We start from the raw sequence: 12,190 nt of genomic DNA on the forward strand, positions 1-12,190 counted from the left end.
TATGCTTCAATGCTCCACTATCTATGAACAATGCATACTCACGAATGGTGTTGTCTGAGAAATGAGAGATCAAAGAAAACTCCTCATCAAACTTCCTCAAGAAATCATCCTATTTTGTAGTTGAAGCGGTCATTGTCGCCTCTTACTTCTTTTCATTCCCTCCTTTCTTCCTTTGTAGACGCTACTCGCATAATGACCAAACTCGCCACATGTAAAGCATTTCACTTTACTCAAATCCGTCTTCTTCTTGCCATTGTTGAACTTCCCTTTTCCCTTCATCTTACTAGCGAGAGCCATACTCCCTTTCATCAGAATTCTTCTTCTAAAAATCCTCATCCCAGAGTTCCTCCTAGATAAAATCATTCCATAACTTGTTCCAATCTAGTAACTTCTCTCGTGAGACTATGCCTTTGATAGATGGCTTCCATTGCTTGAAGAAGCCCTTCAAGGCAGTCCTCACCAACACAGGTTCTGGAACATTATCACCAATGGCACTAAGCTTGTCACAAACTTATTGAACCCTTACAAGATACAAAGTTACGTTAACTCCATCTGTCATCTTGATTTCCTTGAGCTTCTCTCTCAACACCACCTTTTGGTTCTTCTTGTTGTTATGAAACAAGTCTTGCAGAGCCTTCCACGTATCCCATGCGTTATTCTACCCAATGAGACGAGGTATCAAGTGATCCTTGACTCCATCAAGAATTATCAACTTGGCCTTCGTATCCAACTTCTCATGCCTTGCCAACTCAGCTGCATATGTTGGTTTGTTAGCAAATTCCCATAAATCATTAACCAACAACACTAGCATGATTCTTTCTTTCCATGGACAATAGTTGGATAGCCCATCCAATTGGTCCTCATACCTCAAGCCAATCACCATCTTTGACAAGTTGCTTGTCCTTCAACAACAATTCAACTCAGCTCCCTCTTAAGTTGATCCTTGTGCACACTTTGATCTAGTTGCCCTTCAAAGTAGCTCTACTACCATGTTGAAATTCCCCTTCCACCCTAGGTCTGGTCTATGACTAGACTAGCACATAAACACATTAGTAGTGCTCAACAATGAACAATTTTGCAAGACGAAATATACAACAACGAAATCAATCAATAGTACAGAACATATATGGCCCAAAATATTCCTTAGCAGTTCATCAATAAGAAATACATAGGGCTTTTGTACCAAAGATCATGGCCCTATAGAAACCCTGATACAAATGCTATAATACAACAAAATACAATATGTCCTTTGACTATTACAACTAGGGTTGAGGTGTTATCTTTTAGATCCTCATCTGCCCATGAAAAACGACAAAATACTCAACTTACTTGATGTTTGTGGTCCTTGACAAGCAACCCTTTCAGTTCTCTTTGTCCATTGTTCCTGGTTGTCCTTTGCCTCCAAATGTTCACATAGAAATCAACTCCTTTTAACCTTTGTCAAACTGCTTGTTGTAGTTATCTTTCCTTTGATGCTATAGGCTCCTTTGCACCTTATTGTAAACTCCTTGCTTCCTAACAGACTTCCCTCCTCTAGCTCTTGATCAACCCTCGATCAGCCCTCTCTTACTGTCTGCACAACTTCGGCCTGTTGTAGTTGCCTGCAACCTCCTTCTTGAGACCCTACAGCCTAATTTCCTGCGACCTCAGACCTTTAGCCTAAGGCCCTAAATGCGACCTACCCTTAGCCCTTTCCTGGCAGCCTCGGCCTACCACAACTGACTTTGGCCTACTCTAAAATGACCTTGAATATATTTGTTTAGCCTTTGTGGGCCCTCAGCCTTATCTGAGATGCTTCTCGGCTTGTCTAGGCACACCTCCTGAGGCCTGAGGCCCTCTTCTAGGGTTATGGCCCTTCCTTCTGCACAGAACAAACCCTACTTCAAATCCCTCGCCCTCTCTAGTACATATTTATTCAACAAATCCAAACTTGGACTCCTATAGAATTCATCCTTCTCTACTAGGTTGCGGCTCTCTAGGGCTTCTTGTTCTCCACAAGATGTAGTCCTTCACACTTGTGACTAGCCTTTCCATTGGCCTCCAATATATAGCTCTCTAAAAGGTGCCTTAAGAGCCCTCTTACTCCATTAAGAGTCTCCTCAACATCTAATTAGAATATGATATTACCTCTTTTGGGTTCCAAGCCCACATCTCTGAGTCCAAAACCCCAAACTTGGGTATTTTGCCCACAACATTCCATTTTGTGGGTTTTCTCCTCCCAAACCCTAGCACCCAAGGCTTGTGGGAGTACCTCCCAAGCTACCCAATTTTCAACATGAACCATGTAAGATCCTCTAGAAAACATAATAATTTTAGATGACTAGTTCAGTTCCTTTTTTTTCCTTAAAATTTGTAAACGCTAGCCAAGCGTTATGAGGTTTCAGGCATCTCCTTTAGACTCTATACTTTTCAGTTTTTATGGATGTATGCAACTGACCTTGAACACAGAAGATCAATAATCTTTAGATACGCTTTAGAAAATGTTGATACAATCTGGTACTTAGGCAAGAGATGTAATTTTGTTGTGCATTTGCATAGAATTTGCAAATATAAATTTCATGGTTGCTGTTTATTAAAAAAAACAGTTCCAAATACTTCACTCTCGACATAGGCATGGTAGCATGAAACTGCTTTTCCCACTCTTGAAGAATGAGAATATGATAATATATAAAGTGTAAAGTGTCAAAATATAAATATAATACACAAGTCCTAAAAAAATGTCAAAATATAAATATAATACACAAGTCCTAAAAAAATGGAGTGCTTGAACTAGCAACAGAGCACTTTGCCAAAGGAGCAAGGTGCATGGAAGAAAATCATTGGATGTCCTCCCTATTTAAGAACAAAACAAATATATATATATATATATATATATATATATATATGTTGAGAGCCAAAAAAAGAGAATCACTGATGTAAATGATATTGTGATTAGCGTAGAAGGAACATGAAAATGAAGAATTATACAAATTGTGTTAAACATTGAAGTGTGTAGGTCAACCTATTTCATGGCTGAGTTGTGTGAATAGAAGGAGTTGGGTGAATCCTTGCCCTAAGCAAAATAAAGATTTCAAAGATCAATTGGTATAGGGATTGTTATCCCCAGATTGGTAAATTCAAAGCTATAACCTGACCTTATATAGAGTAGCTGGTAATTTATAATTGATGAACTTAGAAAGTGTGCAGATTACTTGTGAGAAGTTCTCAATAGTTGATTGGATGTTTATGAAGTGAATAGCAAACTGTGAAAGCACCCTTGAATGGATGAAAGGAGAGCGATCCATTAAAGGAAAAATTACTTGATAGGGAGATGATTGTTGCATAAGTCTCCAATACCACGAGGTTGCTGTGCAGTGTAGTAAAAGTTTGGTGTGTCTCGACTCTCCACTATTTGGGCAACTAAAAAAACTGACAATAATGCATGTTCTTGGAAAATAGTGGACATAGTAATGAATTACAGTTGAGATTTCCTTGGTTCAGAAAATTATTTATGCATACTTGTGTTTTCAAGAGGAATGCTAGTAGGGGTAGAAGATGTTGGTGCATGATCGTGAGCAAGGCTAGGGGTAAAAGGTGTGGACCATGTTGTCAAATCGTTGAAAGTATTTTACGTCTAGACTTTTCATTGCTGGAGAAGATGATGTAGGGTCTCGAAAATAGCCATAATGTCTCCTTTCATTTTGGTATGAAACCAGGAAGAGTTGGTTCTCTTGTTGTCAATTTGCTAAAATTTGAGCAATGTTAGGAGCAAGGGAGTTGCTGGTCTTTTGGAAAAATGATACAAAACCCTAATGTGGGTTTGAGTGACAATTTGATATCACTTTCAAATGACAATTTGATATAACTTTCAACTAGAAACTGTTATCTACGGACTACAGTAATAGAAATGGGCCCCACTGGAAAAGATGACAAGTGTTGGAACATATTGTGGGCTATGTGAGCAGTTCTGTATGTGGCCCAGCATAAAACCAATGGTATAACCGTAAAACCAGCATCATAGGTATAAAAGTCACAGTGTAGGTGTCAAAACCAACAGTTCCACCATGGCAAACACAAACTGCAATTGCATAAATACTTACAATTTTTTTGCATAAATAAATTGCAGAAATGTGAAATGGAAAGAGCAACACAAGCAATAAAAAGCTAACTATGTGTCAATGGCCTGAGGACATGGATTGGTGATGTTGATGCACCTATAGATTGCTCAAACTGCTTGGAGAGCTCACACCGTAATCTTGGGTAGGAAGAAAATCCCAAAGGAGAATTACAAATCTCTTGAAAAGCCCCAGTCTTCAAGCTGTTATACCAATTGATATGATTTTAGTTCAACAATGCAAAATGGTTACTTGCGTACAAGAAAGAGCTAGTATGCCAGTATGAGAACAGATTTGTCAGAACTGTACACATAGGTTGTAAAATAAAATATGCATATTTAAACATGTGATCAAGTTTGATTGAGTCACCTATAAGTTGTTTATAATGAGAAAGAATAAATACAACAAATAAACTGCAAAGGGCCAAAATACAAATATAATATGTTGTCAACTAAGCCTGCCAGAAACTTCGGGACAGAGTTTCACCGCCCTGACATTTAGAAACCTCACATCGAGTTTACAACACTGATATATTACCAATGAGACGAAACAAGAAACCAAAAAGGAGATTGCACAAAGCTGATTTAAGGAATTTCTTTCTATTTCTTATAATTTTATATTGGGATATGTTTCAAAAGAAATGCATGAAATGTTGAATAGAAAAACCATGCCTCAGAAGAGAAGTTCAATTCCAGGTAAGAGCTTCTAAGTCTAACAAAATAAAGCTTTCCTAGTTTTACAGCATTTTAGACCATCGAGTTTTGGAGGAGCTTCAGGGAGTTCAAAGGAGTGAAAGTTGAAACAACAACAACATGGAACAGATGTTTCAGCAGTGGATGCAATGGCCAAGGCTCTTTTTATCAACCCAAGAATCAGTTAAAGAAATTTGGGGGGTGGGTGGACAACAATCTCTTTGGTGTCTTAGCACAACAATAGATTTAGCCAGTGGCCATAATATCAGCCGCTAAGAGATGTTGAAATTTGGTACCGGAGGACAGGTGGTTCCCTTAGGTAGGCTTTGATCTTTGGCCTAGGGAAAAGTGTCCAAAAGAATTTAATTTTTCTCCTAAAGTGACTTTATAATTTTATAAAGTTAAATCTAATTTAAAAGTGACTTTAAGTGATAAAGTTATTAAGTCTAATTTTAAAGTGACTTTTATAAAGTCAATGAAAAATTAGAAAGGAAAAGTGACTTTGGAAATAAATGACTAAGTGGGTCTTTATTAAAGTGGGGTGAATTAAAAAATAGAAAGTGAGATTTAAATGAGCATTTAATCTCAGCCATTGATCTAAATCTATTTCAGCCATTGGATTTAGAGATCACCCAAAAGTCACTTGGAGTTATATTAAAGGAGGAAAATGAGGAAAAGGTCATTTCATTCTTTCATGAGCAGATTGGGAGAAGGAGAGCAAGAGAGCAAGAGAGATTTCTGAGCAGGGAGGAGAAGGAGACAGCAGCTTGGCACACATTCCAAGGCAGCAGTTGAGCAGATTTGTACAGCTGATTCAGCACATAGTGAAAGGCAGATTTTTGCACAAAAATCGAGGAGCAGTTTGCTGATTTTTCTGCACACAAAACGGAGGTCGTACAGCATTTATTGCTGTCCTGTTTGCTGTAATTTCCAGATTGTTGTGAGGCACGGGAAAGGAGATAAGTTGTAAATTTGTTTGCTGATTTTTTGCTGAATAATTCTCACTGTAAAAAGGCAATTTTCAGAAATAAAGAAGAGCTCTCAAACTGGTTTTCCCCAAGAGTTGTAGGGGGTTTTTCCAGAGTCAAGTTGACCAAAAATATCAGTGTTTTAATGTGTTTTAATGGCTGTTTTTGATTGCTGATTTTTAATTCTGCAATTTCCAGCATTCTGAAAAATTTCCAGAATTTGTGTTTTCAGCAATATTTATTTTTTCAGTCTGTTAAATGTATGGTTATGGGAATGGGCATTTAACTACATGGGAGAAATAAGGAGAAACTGAAAACCGGGGTGGGAAAACAGAAATTTTTACATGGTATCAGAGCTTGAGTGCTGAAGGGCAGTTTGGGACAGCAAAAGGAAAAATTACAGTTGCTGATTTTTCACTCAGAAAATTCCAGCAAGCTGATTTTTTCATAAACAGCAGTTTTATCTTTACTACAGCAGTGCTATTTTTCAGTTTTAGGACAGCAGGATGTCATTGGGATTGAGGGTGGAGGATAGGCTGGATGGGCATATAAATTACAGCGTTTGGAAGGAGAGAATGCAGAGTATCTTTGAGGAGGCAGAAGTCTGGGATATCATGGTGCATACCGCACAGAACCCTGTTGTTGTGCCCACTGATGTTACTCAGTTGGCTGAGTATAAAAAGAAGAACAATAAGGGTAAGAGGTTGATTCTAGATGGAATCAAAGACCATTGCATTCCTCATGTGAGAGGAAAGAGCAATGCCCATGAGATGTGGACAGCATTGTCCAATCTCTACCAGAGTACCAATGAGAACCGGAAGATGGTCCTGAAGGAGAAGCTGAAGAACATTAAGATGGGTAATGATAGTGCAGCTGGATATCTCACAAAGATTACCAATGTGAGAGATGAGTTGGCAGCGATTGGAGAGGCCATTCCATCCACTGAGTTGGTGCGTATTGCAGTGAATGGCCTCCCCCGTTCATGGTTGAACTTTGCTGATAGGGTTTGTGCACGTGAGACCCTTCCCACATGGGAGAGGTTTTGGGATGATTGTATTCAGACAGAGATCAGGAAAGGACAGCTTGGGGCAGCCAAGCCAGTTGAGCAGGATGAGGACGTAGCACTGGTGGCAGGAGGTAAGAAAGGCAAAGGGAAGAAGCAGGCTTCCACAAGCGGTGGTGGAGGCAAAGGCAAAGGTAAAGGTAAACAGGGGAACACACAGAAGGACTATTCCAAGGTGAAGTGTTGGAATTGTCAAAAGATGGGACACTATGCAGTTGTGTGTCCGGAGAAGAAGAAGAAGAAGGGGAAGAACCAGGACGTGGCAGCTTCAGCAGAGATTGAGGACTTTGCAGGTCATTTTGACCGGGAGTTTGCGTTCACTACGTGTGAGTCCTCTAGTGCAGGATCACTTGCCACACAGGTTCAGAGGGAGCATGCTTTTCCCTCGATTAGCGGAGCATCTTCAGGTATCTGGTATGTGGACAGTGGGGCTTCACGTCATATGACAGGAGTCCGTGAGTACTTCTCAGAGCTTTCAGAGAGTGGCACTGATATTGAGGTAGTACTCGGTGATGACAGAGTTGTTAGAGCAGTCGGGGTGGGGACAGTGACATTTCAGAGGGAGTCCAAACCTCCCTTGAAGGTGTCAGAGGTTCTTTATGTGCCAGGGATGAGGAAGAACCTCATATCCGTCTCAGCTTTGGAGGACAGAAGATATGAGGTACTGTTCAGGGGAGGACAGGTGTTGATGTATCCCAGGGGCACTCCAGCTGATTCAGCTAGAGTGATAGGTGTACGCCATGCAAAGGTGTACAAGTTTGCATTCCAACCCCTTTTGGCATTGAGCAGTAGTACCGACAGCAGAGCTAGCAGTTCTGCGCTGTGTGAGATTTGGCACCGCAGGATGGGACATATGTATCATGGAGCCTTGAGGACATTGCGGGAGATCACTACAGGTGTGCCAGATTTCAGTACTGATCACTTTGATACTTGCAGAGGTTGTGCGATGGGCAAGTTTGCCAAATCCCCTTTTCCCAGCAGTGACAGCAGAGCGACGGGGATACTTGATTTGATTCATTCCGATGTGAGCGGTCGAATGTCTCATGTTTCCTTGAGTGGATATGAGTACTATGTTTTATTCATTGATGATCACTCCAGGAGGACCTGGATTTATTTCTTGAAGACCAAGAGTGAGGTCTTCAAGCGGTTTCAGGAGTTCAGAGCTCTTTTGGAGACTCAGACAGGTCGAAAGATCAAGTCCCTGAGGTCGGACAATGGAGGAGAGTACACCCTTGGAGAGTTTGTTGACTATTGTGCGGAGGCAGGCATTAGGAGGGAGTTCACTGTTCCTTACAAACCCCAGCAGAACGGGGTTGCAGAGAGGAAGAACAGATCCATCATAGGGGCTGCCAAAGCCATGTTACATGATCAGGGGTTGCCATTGTTCTTGTGGGCAGAGGCCTGCAACACAGCTGTTTACTTGCAGAACAGGAGTCCGCATCGTGCCTTGGGGCACATGACTCCGGAGGAGGCTTTCTCTGGGAAGAAGCCTGATATTGGTCATCTTCATATCTTTGGATGCATAACATACTCCTATATACCCAAGGAGAAGAGGACCAAACTAGAGCCCACCGCAGAGAAGGGTATCTTTGTGGGCTACAGTGAGACCTCAAAGGCCTTTCGGATTTACATTCCTGCACAGAGGAGAGTTGTTGTCAGACGGGATGTGAAGTTCGAGGAGGACAGGGCCTTTAGGAGGTCACGGGAGTTAGAGTATCTGGATCAGCCAGACCCTCAGCAGCAGTTGAGTCAGTCGCAGGGATCCAGTGGGCAGGGATCAGGAGGATCCGGAGGTACATCTATGAGGATGTCAGGTCCGTCAGTGAGCAGTGGCTCGCCGAGCCAGAGGGGTGGTGCTCCGGGCAGCATGCAGAGCAGTTCACAGAGCAGTTCACTAGGGAGTCCACTGATGGACAATTCACACGGTACCTCAGCTTCTACAGGTTCAGGTGCAGGCAGGAAGACAGCAGACAGACAGTCAGGAGTTCAGGCTACTGATGATGATGACGAGGAGGAGTTTCATTCTCCAGTGGGAGAAGTGCGCTCAGGGAAGAGGAAGCCCAAGTGGCTTCAGGACACCTTGAGAGATGCCACATTTGTTGCTGAGCCGAAGAGGCCGGTCAGAGAGAGTAGACCACCTGAGAGGTTTTGTAGTTATATGGCGATGGTTACCAGCATCCTTGACTCTGAGCCTTCTAGCTATGAGGAGGCAGCTAGCCAGCAGGTCTGGAGAGAGGCCATACAGGAGGAGTATTCTTCTATCATGAAGAATGATGTTTGGGAGGTGGTGCCGAGGCCTGAGGGCAAATCCGTGGTTACTTCCAGATGGCTTTACAAGGTAAAGCATGCTGCAGATGGTAGCATTGAGAAATTCAAAGCGAGGTTTGTGGCTAGAGGGTTCTCCCAGGTAGAGGGAGTTGATTATGAGGAGACCTTCGCTCCCGTGGCTCGATATACTTCGATCCGCTCCATTATATCGATAGCAGCAGAGATGGGTTGGAAGATCCACCAGATGGATGTGAAGACCGCATTTCTCAATGGCTTCATACAGGAGGAGGTGTACATTGAGCAGCCACAGGGCTTTGAGGTGCATGGGAAGGAGTCCCATGTGTGCAGATTGAAGAAGGCCCTTTATGGCCTGAAGCAAGCTCCCAGAGCTTGGTACTCCAGGATAGATGCATACTTGCAGGGGATGGGTTTCACAAAGAGTGAGGCAGATCCGAACCTTTACTTTATTGTGATTGGTGAGGAGCCTCTCATTCTGGTGTTGTATGTGGATGACTTGATCATTACAGGTGCAGAGAGACTCATAGAGCACTGCAAGAGAGATCTTGCGGCGGAGTTTGAGATGAAGGACATCGGCTTGATGCATTACTTTTTGGGTTTGGAGGTGTGGCAGGAGGAGGGGCATTTCTTCCTGGGGCAGGGGAAGTATATTGTGGACATCCTTAGCAGATTCCACATGGAGGATTGTAGACCCATGTCGACACCGATGATCACCAACTGGAAGAAGCTTCATGCTTCGGATTCCGAGTTGGTGGATCCCACATTGTACAGGCAGCTGATTGGTTCCTTGATGTATTTGGTCAACACTAGACCAAATATCTGTTTTGCAGTCAACACGATGAGTCAGTTTATGTGTGAGCCTAGGAAGGTTCACTGGGTGGCTGCAAAACACATTTTGCGGTACTTGCAGGGGACAGTGGATTATGGTCTGGACTACAGGCAGGGAGATGGAGTGAGATTGGCAGGGTACACTGATTCTGATTGGGCAGGTTGTGCTTCTGATAGGAAGAGCACTTCAGGGTGTTGTTTTGGGTTGGGTTCAGCAGTAGTGTCATGGTTCAGCCGGAAGCAGCAGTCAGTAGCACTGAGTTCAGCGGAAGCAGAGTATATGGCAGCCAGTCTAGCTAGTTGTGAGGCTATCTGGCTTCGCAAGATGTTGTTTGGCTTATTTGGTCAGCCGTTGAGACCTTCAGTGATTTACTGTGATAATCAGAGTTGCATTAAACTCACGGAGAATCCAGTATTTCATGACAGGTCAAAGCATATCGGGATCAGATATCATTTCATCAGAGACTATGTTCAGAAGGGAGCTGTGAAGCTTGAGTATATTACCACTGATGAGCAGGTTGCAGATATCCTTACCAAAGCCTTACCACGGGGCAAGCATGTCTACTTCAGAGACAAGATGGGTTTGGTGAGGAACACCTTCCTCGGTAAGAGGGAGTGTTGAAATTTGGTACCGGAGGACAGGTGGTTCCCTTAGGTAGGCTTTGATCTTTGGCCTAGGGAAAAGTGTCCAAAAGAATTTAATTTTTCTCCTAAAGTGACTTTATAATTTTATAAAGTTAAATCTAATTTAAAAGTGACTTTAAGTGATAAAGTTATTAAGTCTAATTTTAAAGTGACTTTTATAAAGTCAATGAAAAATTAGAAAGGAAAAGTGACTTTGGAAATAAATGACTAAGTGGGTCTTTATTAAAGTGGGGTGAATTAAAAAATAGAAAGTGAGATTTAAATGAGCATTTAATCTCAACCATTGATCTAAATCTATTTCAGCCATTGGATTTAGAGATCACCCAAAAGTCACTTGGAGTTATATTAAAGGAGGAAAATGAGGAAAAGGTCATTCATTCTTTCATGAGCAGATTGGGAGAAGGAGAGCAAGAGAGATTTCTGAGCAGGGAGGAGAAGGAGACAGCAGCTTGGCACACATTCCAAGGCAGCAGTTGAGCAGATTTGTACAGCTGATTCAGCACATAGTGAAAGGCAGATTTTTGCACAAAAATCGAGGAGCAGTTTGCTGATTTTTCTGCACACAAAACGGAGGTCGTACAGCATTTATTGTTGTCCTGTTTGCTGTAATTTCCAGATTGTTGTGAGGCACGGGAAAGGAGATAAGTTGTAAATTTGTTTGCTGATTTTTTGTTGAATAATTCTCACTGTAAAAAGGCAATTTTCAGAAATAAAGAAGAGCTCTCAAACTGGTTTTCCCCAAGAGTTGTAGGGGGTTTTTCCAGGGTCAAGTTGACCAAAAATATCAGTGTTTTAATGTGTTTTAATGGCTGTTTTTGATTGCTGATTTTTAATTCTGCAATTTCCAGCATTCTGAAAAATTTCCAGAATTTGTGTTTTCAGCAATATTTATTTTTTCAGTCTGTTAAATGTATGGTTATGGGAATGGGCATTTAACTACATGGGAGAAATAAGGAGAAACTGAAAACCGGGGTGGGAAAACAGAAATTTTTACAAGAGAGATATCATAACAGACAGAATATGGGCCCAAATCAATCCCAGCAACCAATGAGATGTAGGAGATGGAAACAAGGGACTCAGTTGCAGAGTGAGTTCGTTTTCCTATGGTTACTTATATAGCTAAAGGGGAAAATAGTTGCAAGTTTCTGAGGATAAACTTTAGAGAAGATAAATTTTATGACTTGGAAAGAAACAAAAAGCAAAATTAGAATGGAAGCAAACTAATGCAATAGCCATAGAAACAAAGGACAAAGTTGATTGGGTCTACTTTCTAGATGAGACGATAAGCTCCATATTTACTTGAGGCCGAGATTATTTCTGGTGTGCAAGGGTTTCTGGAGGCCAGATTTTCATTCACAGGTGTGGGAGAAAGAGGCATTTTCTGAGGTCGATTTCTTCCAAGGTGGCCAAGTCACTTGCCAGAGTAAGCTGAATTTTCCAAAGGCTATGTGAGCTGAATTCATTCAGCCAGGGCCGCACATGTGGGCTGTACACACTTGCAGAGAGAGGCCAAATTATCTCAGGGAGGCCAAATTTCTTCCAAGTGATTTTATCATTATGTGCTGGTAGCTGGAGAAAAATAATTGTCAAAGCTTAGTCAATTCATGGCAAGTA

Source organism: Pinus tabuliformis, chromosome 6, assembly GCF_031772625.1.
Source record: "Pinus tabuliformis cultivar Carrire ecotype Pingquan chromosome 6, CPIR1, whole genome shotgun sequence".
NCBI classification, from domain to species: Eukaryota; Viridiplantae; Streptophyta; class Pinopsida; order Pinales; family Pinaceae; genus Pinus; species Pinus tabuliformis.